We start from the raw sequence: 16,016 nt of genomic DNA on the forward strand, positions 1-16,016 counted from the left end.
GCATCCCAAATGCGCAGCACTGCTTCTCACTGCAACAGGAAGGATCAATGTGCAAGACGCCCGTAACCATCGTGGATGTGAGTCCAAATTTGTCTTCTTCAGAACGGGACCGTCTTTTGGATCTCATAGATCAATTTCGAGACTGCTTCGCTTCCGAATCGCGGATCGGCCAAACGCCTTTGACAAAACATCGAATCATCACGGATGACTCGATTCGCCCGATTCGACAAAATCCTTACCTTGTAGCTCCGAAAGAACGTGCAGCCATTCAGCGCCAGGTGGCCGAAATGTTTAGAGACGTTATCCAGCCGTCACAGAGCCCCTGGGCTTCCCCCGTGGTACTTGTTAAAAAGAAGGACGGCAGCTTACGATTTTGCATAGATTACCGCAAGCTCAACCAAGTAACTAAAAAAGACGTGTACCCTCTTCCTCGCATCGACAATTCCCTTGATCGCCTACGAAATGCACGTTACTTCTCATCAATGGACTTGAAAAGTGGATATTGGCAGATAGAAGTAGACGAGAGAGATCGGGAGAAGACAGCATTCGTCACTCCCGACGGATTGTACGAGTTTAAGGTCCTTCCGTTCAGTTTATGCTCAGCACCAGCAACATTTCAGAGGTTGATGGATACTGTGCTCTCGGGACTTAAGTGGCAAACATGCCTGGTGTATCTTGACGACGTGATTGTGTTTTCGGCCACATTTGAAGAGCATCTACGCCGTCTGCTAGCTGTATTTCAGGCCATACGATCTGCGGGCCTCACACTAAAACCCGAGAAGTGCCACTTCGGGTACGAGGAGCTGCAATTCTTAGGTCACGTCGTTAGCCAAGAAGGTGCCCGGCCTGATCCTGAAAAGCTCTCCGCAGTCGCCAAGTTCCCGACACCTACGGACAAAAAGACATTGCGGCGTTTCCTGGGTCTTTGCGCCTATTACCGCCGGTTTATTGCTGGTTTCTCACGAATTGCCTGGCCATTAACTTCGCTGACGCGTGACAACGCTGTCTTTCACTGGGGTGAAGAACAGGAACAAGCGTTTAATGAGCTGCGGAGACGTTTACAGACACCACCTGTCCTGGCGCACTTTGATGACGACGCCCCTACACTGCTTTATACGGATGCCAGCAACGTGGGCTTAGGTGCTGTGCTGGTGCAGCGCCAGGATGGTGTGGAAAAAGTAATTGCTTACGCCAGCAGGACCCTATCTAAAGCAGAAGCGAACTACTCGGCAACCGAAAAAGAATGCCTTGCAGTGGTATGGGCGGTTATGAAGTTCCGCCCTTATTTGTACGCTCGTCCCTTTCAAGTCGTTAGCGACCATCACTCGCTCTGTTGGCTGACGAATCTAAAGGACCCTTCAGGGAGACTCGTGCGTTGGAGCCTTCGATTACAAGAATTCGACATGGCAGTTATTTACAAATCTGGAAAAAAGCACACGGATGCTGACTGCCTTTCGCGAGCGCCGGTCGAACCTTCCACTATGACCGATGAAGACACTGCGTTTTTAGGTGTCATAGATGACGCAACGCTTTCCCAACAGCAGCGAGAAGACCAGGAATTGCTTCCTCTTATTGATTTCTTGGAAAAACGAACTACCGTTGTGCCTAAGATTTTTACCCGAGTAATCTCTTCATTCTTTATTCGCAACAACGTACTTTACAAGAAAAACTTCCGCCCTGGGGGAAACAGTCATCTACTCGTCGTCCCATCTGCTCTTCGCAGTGAAGTTTTGCAAGCGTGTCACGACGAGCCAACCGCCGGTCACCTAGGCTACACCCGCACGTTGGCTAGAGTCCAGCACGGATACTACTGGCCAAAACTGCCTGCGACAGTGAAACACTATGTACGTACGTGCATAGACTGCCAGCGCCGTAAGTCACCCCCTGTAAAACCAGCTGGCCTACTCCATCCTCTTCAAGTGCCAACAACACCTTTTAAGCAAATCGGCATGGACCTCCTGGGACCATTTCCGACGTCGACAGCCGGAAATAAATGGATAATTGTCGCCACCGATTATCTAACTCGCTACGCGGAGACCAAGGCTCTGCCAAGGGGTACTGCCGCCGAAGCAGCTCGGTTCTTCGTGGAGAACATTGTCCTGAGGCATGGCGCTCCGGCGCTCATTATAACTGACCGAGGAACTGCATTTACGGCAGAACTTTTGGAGACCGTTCTCCGCCTCAGTGGTACCAGTCACCGTAAAACTACAGCCTATCACCCCCAAACCAATGGGTTGACGGAACGCCTCAATAAAACCATTGCAGACATGCTTTGCATGTACGTTGACGTGAACCACAAGAATTGGGACGAAATTCTTCCCTACGTCACGTTCGCCTACAATACGGCACGCCAAGACACCACTCGTATGACACCATTCAGCCTCCTTCATGGGCGACCAGTAACAACTATGCTGGATGCAATGTTGCTCCCGAATTCCGACATCGACGATCTCGATCAGGACGCCGAGGAAATCGCTCAGCGTGCAGAGGAAGCCCGCCAACTAGCGCGTGTGCGGATCAAGAATCAGCAAGAGCATGATGCACGACGCTACAATCATAGACACCGACATGTCATGTACGAACCTGGCGACAAGGTGTGGGTCTGGACGCCAATTCGCCGCCGTGGACTCTCCGAAAAACTATTGCGGCGATATTTCGGGCCATATGTTGTTCAGCGACGTTTAACCGACGTCACTTATGAGGTGGTGCCAGACGGGGTGTCGACCTCAAGGCGACACCAGCAACAAGCCGACGTCGTCCACGTTGTACGCATGAAGCCGTACAACTCGGACTGACCTTGACCTCCTACTCCCTTTTATGCTCATCGGGACGATGCTTCTTGAGGAGGGGGGCAAATGCCGCATAGAAGACGACGCCAAAAAAGATGACTGGCCCACAAGCGCGAGCCTGGAAGAGAAGGAAGTTGGAGCGCAAGACTCGTCCAGGTTGATTATTAAACCCGTCCTATCTTTGGGTCCTCCTTGGCGCTCTATCGAGACGTGACAATATATATATATATATATATATATATATATATATATATATATATAATTGTAAGGACGGGCTTGGTGAACCAGTTTTATTGGAGACCGGAAGCCATGGTCGCACACCGAAGCGAATCACTCTGAGCGATGACGATGGGTCTCTTCAATATAGAAGGATGAAGATGAAGCAGCACGAGCATCCCGTGTGAAAAATGAAGCGCCATACAGCGCTCGCACTATTTTCCCCGCAGTAGTTGAAGCGGCCAGCCTGGTCATATTTAATGCGCAGTATTGCGCCGGATAAAAGGCTTCATGCGTGAAACGTGTACAACTTCAGTTCCACAATAACGGCTGTTCGGAGGATAAAAAACAGGCAAGACGCGATAGTTGACAGGGAGGTTTGTCCAAGAACAGCGTACGGGCCGATGAAATGGCGCTGGAACTTGTCACAATGGCCAGGAGTGAGTCATCATTATCATCATCATCAGCCTGACTATACCCACTGCAGGGCGAAGGCCTTTCCCATATTTCTCCACTTAACCCGGTTCTGTGCTAGCTGCATCCACTTGACCCCTGCGAACTTCTTAACCTCATCCGCCCACCTAACTTTCTGCCGTCCCCTGCTACGATTTCCTTCCCTTGGAATCCAGTTTGTTACCATAAGCGACCATCGGTTATCCTCTCTTCGCACTACATATCCTGCCCATGCCCATTTTTTCTTCGTAATTTCCACTAGAATGTCTGTAACTCGAGTTATTTCTCTGACCCACTCTGCACGCTTCCTATCTCGTAATGTTACCCCTACCATTTTTCGTTCCATAGCCCTCTGGGTTATCCCTAACTTAAGTAGAACTCTTGGTTAGCCTCCACGTTTCAGCCCCAGGAGAGAGGAATGGTGTCCAAAGTAATACCTCGCCGCGGAGACGGTACAAAACTGGGATGTAAGTGACACTTGTGGCCTTCCTGATTGGCTTCAGTGTTGAGGCTAGCAAGCCGGGAACATCTGACCACTCAGGATATGAACTGGTCAGGAAGAGACGATGAGGAGCTGGCAGGTGTATAAGGAAAAGAAGCACCAAGATGTGTAGCGGGAGAACGACCGTAAATGCGGAAAAACGGGGTGTAGCCTGTGGTCAGCTGTACAGCTGTCTTGTAGGCGAAGCAACAAAAGAAAGAATTAGGTCCCGATTTCGGTGGTCCTGGCCGACGTACATAGACAGCATGTCAGAAAGCGTGCGATGAAACCGCTCAGTCAGCCCATTTGCTTGCGGGTGATAGCTGGAGGTGATGTTGTGAAGTATGGTCGAGGCCTCAATAACGTCAGCTACAATCGCCGACAGAAACGTCCGAGCGCAGTCACTGAGAAGGACTTGAGGGGCCCCATGGCGCTGTACGAGGGCTTTCAAAAAGAAGATCGCGACATCAGACGCTGAGCCATTAGACAGACCAGCGGTCTCAGCATAGCGTGTTAGATTTTCGGTGGCGGTGACGATCCAGTAATTGCCTTTTGTGAACAATGGAAGCGGCCCGTATAAGTCGGGGCCGACGACAGTGATAGGAGTGGCCGGACAAGGTAGACGCTGTAATAGGCCAGCGGAAAATGAGGTCAGACACTTACGGCGCTGGCATGGCAGACAAGAAACGACGTATTTATTCATGCTTCAGGAGAGACCAGGCCAGAAAAAATGGCTTTTCACACAGTAGTAAGTTTTGTGAAAGCCTAAGTGACCGGCTGTAGCATTATCGTGGACGGCCGCTAGAATATGGGAGCGAAGTGCTCTCTAGACTGCGGGAACCCAACGGGTAACTCTAGAGCAAAAAAATGTAACGGGAGAGCACTCCGTTGTTCAGTCGGAACTGTTGAAGTTGCCTGCGCATCCTAGCGGTAGGAGGCTGAGAAGCACCGATAAGAAGGTCGATTAAAGAACGGCAGTATGGATCTTCTCGCTGGCACGAAACAAGGGCGTAGTGATCAGGTGCAGCGGTATAAGTTGGACCGATGATGTGTGAAGCCCTTGACGACATTGGAGCGTCGAGGGGGCACGCAGAAAGTATTGAAGAAGCCCGACCTGGCGACTCCGGAAGCGGACAACGGGAAAGAGCATCGGCATCTTAATGTTTACGAAAGGATTTGTAAGTGACATCGAGGTGTATTTCTGCAGACGCAGAGTGAGACGGCCCAGCCGTACAGTTATATTTTTGAGGGTTGATAACTAACACGGAGCGGGGTGGTTGGAAACGATCGTGAAATGGTGGCCGTGGAGATAGGGGTGGAATTTCTGAATTGTCTCAACGATGGCAAGGCACTCCTGCTCGGTGATGATGCAATTGGGTAGTTGCGTTCTGCTTGTGTCAGTGTGCGACTGGAAAACGCAATTACCTTCTCCCGACAAGCGGTATCACGCTGCAGAAGGACGGCGCCGATACCAAAGCCGCTGCTATCGGTGTGGAGAATGGAGCACATCCCCGCTATCATTGTCATTGAAGTGAGCGAGGACAGAATTTGAAGTGAGAGCATTCTTCAGATTTTGAATAGCTTCTTCGCATTATTCGGACCAAACGAAACAATCCGGTCGGTAAGAAGCTGGTTTGGTGGTGCAGCAATGGTAGCGAAATTGGGAATGATACGGCGACAGTATGAAGATAGGCCGAGGAAACTACGAAGTTCTTTAGACCGCTGAGGGTGCGCAAAGTTCAAATCTGTGGCAAGCTTTTCAAGGTCGGGATGAATGCCATTGCCGCTGACGAGGTGGCCTAGACTCTGCATTTCTTTCTTTGCGAAATTACACTTATTTGTGTTCAGTTGGAGACCAACGGATGCAGGCACGTTAAAACTTGATCAGAGCGCCATAAAGTATCAGAAAACGCCTCTGAGAAGGTAACTATGTCGTCCAGGTAGCACAAGCAAGTTTTCCACTTAAGCCTTCGGTGAACAGTGTCAAAAACATACTCTTAAACGTAGCGGGAGCATTGCAAAATCCAAAAGGCATGTCATTCAATTCTAAAAGCCGTCGGAAGCAACCATTGCGGTTTTTTCTTTGTCACCTTCGTGCATCGGAATCTGCCAGTAACCGGGACGCAGATCAAAGGTGGAGAAATATTCGCCGCCAGGAGGGCAGTCGAGGGGGTCGTCAATCCGTGGCATAGGGTAAGCGTCTTTGCGAATGATTGTGATAAGTACACGGTAATCAACACAAACGCACTTACCCATCCTTTTGTTTTTACCAAGACAACCGGGGATGACCAGGGGCTAGCGGAGGGCCGAATAATGTCTCGTTGGAGCATATCACTTTATTATCTTCGATGATTTTACGTTCTGATAAAGTAACGTGCTAAGGGCGGTTGCCAACAATAATAAGATGTGTTGTCCACCTAGTTAGAGCAGTACTTCCGACATCTTATAGTTACGCGAAAAAAACACACACAACAGGGTACAGGTTGAGGGGAAACTACCAACTGTTTATTGGAAGGAAAAAGGGGAACGTATTCAAACCCTCGGCCACTCGGGCGTTCATAGCCTAATCGCTCTCAACCCACCCGGTATTCAGAAATCATCAATGAAATGGCTAGGCCCTCTTAACTAAACACTTAAAACAAGGTTAACGAAATATAACTATACAGAACTTAGTAACACAGACAATCGTAGCAAAGCAGTGCCAAGGATTTGAAGCAAAAGCAGTCAAAACCAAACAACGTAAAAACAAGAGCAGATAAGGTAAAAACCGAAGGTAACTAGCAAAAAAAAGCAATAGCAGTCATGCACTCGTAGCAAAAGCAGTGTCTCGTAACGATGCCAAAAGAGTCTATCCCCGACAACTCCCCCCCCCCCCAGGAAACAAAAGTGTCTACTGTTCGTAACTTGCTTCTGACGACCTGTCTTTGGCGATAATAATTTTTTTTATCTTGTCTAACGATTTAGGTTAATTTTGACTGATTGTGCTTCGTATACAGCACACTGCCTTTGCTACGAGTGATTGACTGCAGTTGCTACAAATGTTTTGTTGGTTACTCTTGGGTTTGGTTTTTAGCGTTTCTTTACCTTATAGTTTGTTCGTTTTTTACTATTTTTTGCTCTTTTTTGAGGGGAGGGGGTTGAATGATTTTGCTTCCTGGCATGACACTGCTTTTCGTACGAGTGAGTGACTGGAATGGCTTTTTTTGCCAGTTACCTTTGGTTTTTACCTTGTTGTTTGCTCTTGTTTTACTTTGTTTGGTTTCGACTGCTTTTGCTTCGAATACTTGACACTGCTTTGCTGCGATTGTCTGTTGTTGCTAAGTTCTGTACCGTTTATATTTCGTTAACCTCGTTTTAAGTGTTTAGTCATAACTGCCTAGCCATGTCATTGATGATTTTTGTAACCGGGTAGGTTGAGAGCGATTAGACTATGAACACTTGAGTGGCCGAAGGTTCGAATACGTTCCCCTTTTTCCTTCAAATAAACAGTTGGCAGTTTGCACTCGTCCTGTATTCTGTTGTTTGTGTGTCTTTTCTTTCGCAACTATAAGATGTCTGAAGGCTAACAATAGAAGTATCTAGGGTAATGATGCGGTGCTGTGCAGCAGAAGTTCGGATAAAGGTCGCAGAAGTGACGTCAAAGAATGCTTGGTGTTTGCAAACTAATTTCTGCAATGCTTGGCGGTGAGAAACAAGGAAATCCGGATTGATGGTTCTGAAGAAAACAGACAATAGAGGCATCGTAAGACGGTGCTGGTGACGAAGAGGGGGCTGTAATGGCTGTGAGGGACACCGTTGAATGTCCAGGGCAAGAGAAAAACAAGTCCTTTTAGCACAATGGGCTCTGGGGAAGTGTTCAAAGCAGCGACAAGCGCTGTGCTATGCTGAAATCGAACAAGGCTTGGTGGTAAGGCGATTCCACGGGTTAAAGGGCAATCAGAATGCACGATTAGCGCATCCCCGTTATCAATGTCAGTAGACGAAAGCGCGCCTATAGTCAGTACAATGGGCTCTGGGGAAGTGTTCAAAGAAGCGACAAGCGCTGCGCTGTGCTCAAACCGAACAAGGCTTAGTGGTAAGGCGATTGCACGGGTTAAATGGCAATCAGAATGCACGATTAGCGCATCCCCGTTGTCAATGTCAGTAGAAGAAAGCGCGCCTATAGTCAGTACAATGGGCTCTGGGGAATGGTTCAAAGCAGCGGCAAGCGCTGTGCTGTGCTCAAACCGAACAAGGCTTGGTGGTAAGGCGATTCCACGGGTTAAATGGCAATCAGAATGCACGATTAGCGCATCCCCGTTATCAATGTCAGTAGACGAAAGCGCGCCTATAGTCAGTACAATGGGCTAAGGGGAGGTGTTCAAAGCAGCGACAAGCGCTGTGCTGTGCTCAAACCTAACAAGGCTCCCTGTTATCAATGTCAGTAGAAGAAAGCGCGCCTATAGTCAGTACAACGGGCTCTGCGGAAGTGTTCAAAGCAGCGACAAGCGCTGTGCTGTGCTCAAACCGAACAAGACTTGGTGGTAAGGCGATTCTACGGGTTAGATGGCAATCAGAAAGCACGATGAGTACATCCCTGCTATCAACGCCGTTAGAATTAATTGCAATAAATTGTTGCAATCCAGGAAGCAAAATTGAGTCACTAGCGGCGAGCAGGCGATCTCGGGGCGCATGGTGATTAGGAGACAAATTGATTTCGTTCATATCGAGGACCCTGTCACTACACGAAATGCTGGCTGATGCGGCAGGCAGAAAATCCCAGCCAAAAATAGTGGGTGAGCGCAATGCGACATCATGGCAAATTGCATATGGTGGCGGGCAACGTCAACAAAAACTCGCACTGTACATTAGCAGAAGGCCAAATGATTGTACCATTAGCTCTACGCGGTTGATGTCCATCGTAAGGCGTTTTCGCTATGCGCAAGCGGGAACACAAGTTAGCGTGTATTACAGACACAGCGGTATCATCATCATCCTGATTATACCCACTGCAGGGCGAAGGCCTCTCCCATATTTCTCCACTTAACCCGGTTCTGAGCCATTCAAGTGCCGGTACTTGGACACCCGCTCTTTGAAACCACGGCCCTCGTTGCGCGACGGCTGCCGACGAACATTGGCAGCAGTGCGGGGAGCAGCTGAAGGACCCATGCTCGAGGCTGAGGCCATGCAAGTCCGAGTACGCGGTGCCGCCTTCTGCAGAAATGAGGGGGCGTCCCGTTGTGGCGATTGGCGCTTCCGATTGGACCAGGGTCCTCCCAGCGAGAGGTGGTCACTTTCGTCCGTGGAGCTGGCTTGGGTGCTGGAATGGGCTTTTCTGGAAGAATCTGACGAGCTTTCTCGTCTCCGAAATCTTCACTGGAGTAGTCAGCCGGCACAAGGCTGATGTCCCTCTCTACAGCAGCCGCAGGCAGTGGTGTGGAAGGACCCGATCCCAGCCTGTGTCCCGTTCGTACCAGGCCTTCCTTGGGCCGCTTCGCAGGGTCCAAGCTTACTTTAGGAATAGGCTTGACAGGTTTTTTGTCCAACCAGTCAGGTACATTTACAGCTGGGGATGGTGCCTGAGTGTCCGGAAAGACATCTGCATGGAAGTCTGTATGTCTTGCGGGGCACCTGGTAGGGCACGGGCACGATGCACTCCTGGCCCAGGATGAGCACACGGTTGACTTCCCCTTCCATGACCTTCAGAGCCCGCTTGGGCACCAGGCCCACCCCCTTCATTTGCACCTCGCCCATGTACTTGGACGCTTCACTCAAGAAGGGCTCCTTGAAGGTCACCTCCCAAAAGTTGACAGTAACGTCACCCTTAGCAGCCAGGAAGAGCATGTTGGTGTCAGGGTCATACAGGGGAATGTACACACCCATCGCACTGTCACCAGACCAGTTGGTGCAAGGAAGGTCAAACCTACGAACATCCCGCAGGCACACCTCTCGTTCCCTTGCACTGCCCAGGCCAGTCGGCAAAATGTAGTCTGTATTTCCCAACCAGATCACTCTGGAGTCCCTGTTGTTGGCATGGCCAGGTGCATGAAGTAAATTGCTTGGTGCTCTGGGATCCCAGACTCGCAGCTTCTTGTCCCTGCCAGAGCTCACCAGCTGGTTTCCATCACCTCGTCAACTCAGGCTCTGAATCAGCTCGTCATGCTTCAGGTTGATGCCAAGCTCAGATTGCTTGACCAGGTCCCAGATCTGCACAGCGCTATCAGTAGCCTGCAGCCAGGAGACAGTCCACAGCTGGGTTAAAAGCCGAGTTCTCAAGGCGAGACTTGCCAGTGTGAAGAACGATTTCTGGGTTTTGTGGCACATTAGGTACAATCCCGCCGTCGGGAATCCTCCAGATTTTGATGGTGGCGTCATGGGAGCAGGTAGCCAGAAGTCCGTCGTCATAGGGGCAAAAGTCGAAATCTGTTATGAACTCGGAATGTGCATGCAATAAAGGGCAGTCCTTGCTCTTCTTCCCCGTGTCATCTAGCGGCAAGACACCTAGGCTGCCACCGCCTCGGTTATCAACGCTGCTGCTCGCGTAGCCGTCTATGTAGACGTCTACGAGGGGGTATTGGAACGCACCCTTACTCCACTTTCGCCGATCAGTACGACAGTGCGGCTGGGCCGTTTCTACTCTCCTGGCGAGAGTCCGCCTCTTAAGGGTGGAGTTTTAAATCACGTCGAACTAATACGTTCCCGTCGCTGTGGCTGCGTGACAATTAGGCGACAATGATCGTCACGTTAAAGACCTTGCAGCAGCAGACGTTCAAAATTGAAGTGGACCCGTCTGAAACGGTGAAAGTATTCAAAGAAAGGATAGAAGAGAAGAAGGGCAAGGACTACCCCGCACAATGTCAAAAGCTAATATACGCAGGAAAAATCCTCAGCGACGACACCAAAATGAGCGAGTATGACATCGACGAAAAGAAATTTGTAGTCATCATGGTCACGAAGCCTAAACAGCGGATGCAGCTGCCACTGCAACCGTGGGGTCTGGTGCTACGACGGGAGCAGCGACTGCATGGCCGGCTGGTAGCACGGCCACTGCACCCGCAGCAGCGGCAGCAGCATCAGCAGCAAAGCCGGCTTCGGAGGCACAGAAACCTGCAGAGGCTACCAGCGATGCATCCAAGAGTCCTGCACAGTCACCTGCGCACTCAGCAACAACCTCCCCCACCTCGCGGCCCACAGCGGCTGACGCAGTGGGTGGTGGTGGCAGTGGTGGCCTTGCCATGGCTGCCTCGGCACTGGTCATGGGTGCGGAATATGAGCGTATGGTGCAGCAGATCATGGAGATGGGCTACGAGCGGGCACAGGTGGAACGAGACCTGCGTGCCAGCTTCAACAACCCAGATCGGGCCGTCGAGTACCTCCTGACGGGCATTCCCCCGTCGCAGCAGGGCCCCTCGGAAGAGAGTCAAGGGGGCCAGGAAGAGTCTGGCGGTGGAACGCCGCACAGCGCCCCTAGCGACACGGCCATGTCTCCGCCCCCTCAGTCACAGCTCAGTGGCAGCACAGGTGGCGGAGGTGGGGGCCCGCTCCTCGATGCCTTGGCTGCCGAAGGGGGCGGCAGCGCAGAGGACCCTCTGGGCTTTCTCCGCTTCCAGCCACAGTTCCAGCAGATGCGACAGGTGATTCAGCAGAACCCGCATCTGCTCAACGCGGTGCTGCAGCAGATTGGCCAGTCTAACCCCCAGCTTCTGCAGCTCATCTCGAGGAACCAGGAGGCCTTTGTGCGGATGCTGAATGAGCCGAGTTCGCCTCCAGGTGGTGCCAGCCAAGGGGGCGCAGGAGCACCAGCATCGGGTGGTCTTGCTGGCCTTGGCAGCGGTGGCGCCCCCATTGAGGTCAACTACGGACAGGTCACGCCCCAGGACAAGGAGGCCATTGAGAGGATGAAGATGTTGGGCTTTCCCGAGTACCTGGTCATACAGGCGTACTTTGCGTGCGACAAGAACGAGAACAGCGGCACCCGTGTCGATCAAAGCCTCAGCATGAAAACCTTCAACCCAAACGAAAATCATATTGGAGGGACATTCCGGAAAAGTTTCTGATTGATGGCCGAAGAATGCAGTTTTATTAATAATAACCAATCAATCAATCAACCAATCAATCGATCAATCTTTATTTATTGTGCGCAGAAACAACCACATGGTCTTTGTGCTGCAGCACAAATAAAAAAAACAGACACAAGTTGTACACACACAGATAGAACACAAAAGAGGAAACAAAAGCACATGAAATAAATTGAGGCAAAAAGAGTCACGGAGAGAAAGAAATCAATAAGTACACGGTGTGAGAATTGCAGAGCACACTACGAAAAAAAATACGATAGAAAGAGAGAAAAAATCAAATAACTGTCATTGACTATGGTAATATAGAAATATACATAAAATAAACAACCATTCCAGGCGCAACAAGTGTGTGCTACCTAAAGAAAAAGCAATACAGGGAAATATAATAGGGAAATAGAATTTAACGCGGCACAGTAAGATTCGAATATATTGTTTGAAGTTAAAATAACAATAAGAAACGTATAAAAAGCAGTTCAAAAAAGAAAGAGCATTGGAATGAAGAAAAAGCAAAAAGTGAAGCAAATACAATATTTATCCTAGAAATTGAAAGTTATGTCTGATAAAGTACTGTTTAGAATACAACGCTACGAACATCCAATATAAACGAAGAAAGCGAGTTTCGGAAGATGTCAAGGTGAAGAAATAAAGAGTTAAACAACCTCTGCATTCTGTCCAGAGGGGAATGGGAATGAAGAGACGGAGAAACTTGAATTGTTCTGAATTCCCTCATGCTCTTTCGCGGAACACGCAGTAGAATGTACACTAAGAGCTGAGGGCACTTATTGCGGCCATGAATTAGTTTGTAAAGAAAAAGTATATCTGCTCTGACACAACGGCAGTTAAGAGAAAAAAGTTGGAGTGGGGTGCTCCTGCTGGAGCGAAAGGAGGAGGCTTCGCAAGGAAAGCGATATCGAAATATGTGTTAAAAAGTTTGCTGTACTCTGTAACCTTCTCCATGTTCGATTTGCAAGTGTCATTCCAAACAACCAACGCGTACTCCAAGAGTGGCAGGCATATGGACAGGTACAGTTTTAAGAATAGAAGCGGTGTACGGAACTCTCCAGGAAGTCTGCAAACGAATCCGAGTGCGCGCATAGCCCGCTGAGCAGTGCGTTTAGCATAAGAGGAGAACATAAGGGTGCGGTCAAAAAGTACACCAAAGTCATTAATTTCATCAACCCTGTCCAACAGCACAGAATTCACATAATATTGGTAGAGAAAGCTATGCATTTTACGAGTAAATGAGAATCCTAGCTTTGGAAGAATTGAGGGTACGTCCATTCTTCGAACACCAATCGGAGAAAGCAGATATGTCCGATTGGAACAACAGGCAATCCTGAAAAAAATGTATGACCTTAAATCAGTTCAGTTCAGTTCAGTCGTTCAGTCGTGTCCGACTCTTCGTGACCCTGTGAACCATGTCACACCACGCTTTCCGGTCTCTCACTATCTTCCTAACATCACATAACTTCATCTGCAGTGCCTAGAGGATGCCATCGATCCATCGCGTTCGTTGCCTACCCCTTCTCCGGCGACCCTCAACCTTTCCCAACATCAAATCTTTCTCCAGCGAATCCTCTCTTCTCATCAGATGACCAAACTAGCTGAGCTTTAACTTTAGAATTTGACCCTCCAATTAGCGGTCAGGGTTTATGGTCGACAATATCGACTGATTTGACCTTTTAGCAGTCCAAGGAACTCTCAAGAGTCTTCGCCAGCACCGCAATTCAAACGCGTCAATTCTTCGGCGGTCAGCCTTTTTCACAGTCCAACTCTCGCATCCATACATCACAACTGCAAAGACCATAGCACTAGTTATACGGATCTTGGTTGGCAGACTAATGTCTCCGCTCTTTACTAAGCGGTCAAGGCTAACCATTGCTCTCTTTCCCAAAAGCAGGCGTCTCCTAATTTCATGGCTGCAGTCTCCTTCCGAGGTAATCTTGAAGCCCAAGAACAGAAAATCTGTCACAGCTTCCACTTCTTGTACGTTGATGCTCCCGGACTTCATAGGGCAAGACGCCATGATCTTTGTGTTTTTAATGTTCAGTTTAAGCCCAAACTTCTCACTCTCTTCTTGTACGCGCATCAGAAGTCTCTTGAGTTCCACTTCACTTTCTGCCATTAAAGTGGTATCATCCGCATATCTAAGGTTGTTGATACGTTTTCCAGCATTCTTCACTCCAGCTGAAGACTCGTCCAGAGCGGCCTTCCTCATGATGCACTCTGCATATAGGTTAAATGGGCAGGGCGACAGTATGCAGCCTTGCCTCACTCCTTTCTCGATCGGAAACTAATCAGTAAGACCATGCCCAGTTCTGACTGTGGCCTCTTGTCCTTCATACAGGTTCCTGAGGAGACAGATGAGGTGAATTGGAACTCCCATTCCTTGGAGAGCTTGCCGCAATCTGCTGTGATCTACGCAGTGAAATCTTTCGCATAATGAATAAAGCAGAGGTAGATGGGTTTCTGGAGCTCTCTTGCTTTTTCCATGATCCAGCGAAGGTTGGCAATTTGGTCTCTAGTTCCTGTGCCCTTGCGAAACCCAGTTTGCACGTCCGGAAGCTCCCGATCCACATACTGCTGCAGCCTACCTTGGAGGATTTTCAACATCGCTTTGCTAGCATGCGAAATAAGCGTGATCGTGCGGTAGTTGGAACAATCTTTGGCACTGCCTTTTTTTGGAATGGGGATGTAAACTGACCTCCTCCAGTCCTGTGGCTACTGCAGGGTTGTCCAAATCTTCTGACATAATGTATGAAGAATATTAACAGTCATGGTTGAGGTTTTGAAGCAACTCAGCTGGAATGCCATCAATTCCGCTAGCTGTGTTCTTAGTAAGGCTGGCTAAGGCCCATTCAACTTCACTCTTCAGGATGTACACTAAGAGATATCATCAGCATAAAGTAAAAACGAGTTCTTGATCGCAGAGGAAACGTCGTTAATAAAAACGCAGAAGAAAAGCGGGCCTAATATAGAGCCTTGAGGAACTCCACTGGTTTCAGGGTAAAGAAGCGGGTCTGTCCACTGACACTGACAAAACAGGAGCGATCAAGGAGATAGTTACGTAGGAGGGCTACGAGTGAGACCTCGATGCCAGAAGTAGAAGCTTTTCAAGAAGTCGTAAGTAACAACGTCGAAAGCTTTCTTCATATCACAGTACACAGTGTCAACCTGACCTCTCTTAAGGACTGCTGTAGAGGAATAATAATAATATAATAATCGTCAATAAATCAATTTTTATTTAATGTGCGCAGGAACAACCATGTGGTCTTCGTGCTGTAGCACAAATAGGAAAAACTAAAAAAATGAAAATGCACAAACAAGTTTACACACACACACAGAGAATGCAAAAGAGGAAATAAATAACACATGAAATGAAACTAAGACGAAAGTGTCACGGAAAAAAAACAATCAATGCTACTACTCATTGATTGCTTTTTTTCCGTGACACTTATATCACTTATATTGCCGCGTGCCTCTCGGAACCGAGGGCAATGAAAACGAAGCATTGCCGCGTGCCTCTCGACAACTGGGAGAAAAGAGGACGAAGCTGAGTGTGTGAAACTGATTCGTTCAGGGGTTGCCGCCGTCTACTCGCTGCATTTTCTGGTGGAGCAGCCGGGTACGATTCCTTTTTGCTGAGTTCCACCCCTCAAGGGCAACCGAGAGTCACCACGGATTTAACACCGGTCCACCGCAGTACCAGCCTCCGAGGTCAGTCGCCAGAGTTCGGGCCCTTGTCCAGGACACCTGTGACCACCATGCATAGATCGAAACCGAATATTGTGGCTAACAGAGAGAGTTCACCCCACTTCGTCTTCCTCCAGTCTCGAACGCCACCGTCCTCCCATGGTGAGCTTTACGAGGACGCTGAGGACTAGCTAGACCAATTCGAACGGGTCGCTAACTACAACGGCTGGGAAGAGCAAAGGAAGCTGCACAATGTGTACTTTGCTCTCGAAGGCTCGGCGCGGACGTGGGTCGTCAACCACGAAACGACGCTACTATCATGGGACC

At 49.2% G+C, this 16,016-nt stretch overlaps 3 pseudogenes; 2 read left to right on the forward strand and 1 right to left on the reverse strand.

Annotated features, from left to right (window-relative positions):
* Positions 1–16,016, forward strand: part of LOC146210018 (uncharacterized) — a 495,553-nt pseudogene that overhangs the window by 169,987 nt on the left and 309,550 nt on the right.
* Positions 8,962–11,155, reverse strand: LOC146210021 (coronin-7-like; annotated as a pseudogene).
* LOC146210022 (lysine-specific demethylase RAD23B pseudogene) lies at positions 10,550–11,975 on the forward strand (annotated as a pseudogene).

Source organism: Amblyomma maculatum, chromosome 1 (genome assembly GCF_055883805.1).
Source record: "Amblyomma maculatum isolate TAMU_Amacu chromosome 1, ASM5588380v1, whole genome shotgun sequence".
Lineage (NCBI taxonomy): Eukaryota > Metazoa > Arthropoda > Arachnida > Ixodida > Ixodidae > Amblyomma > Amblyomma maculatum.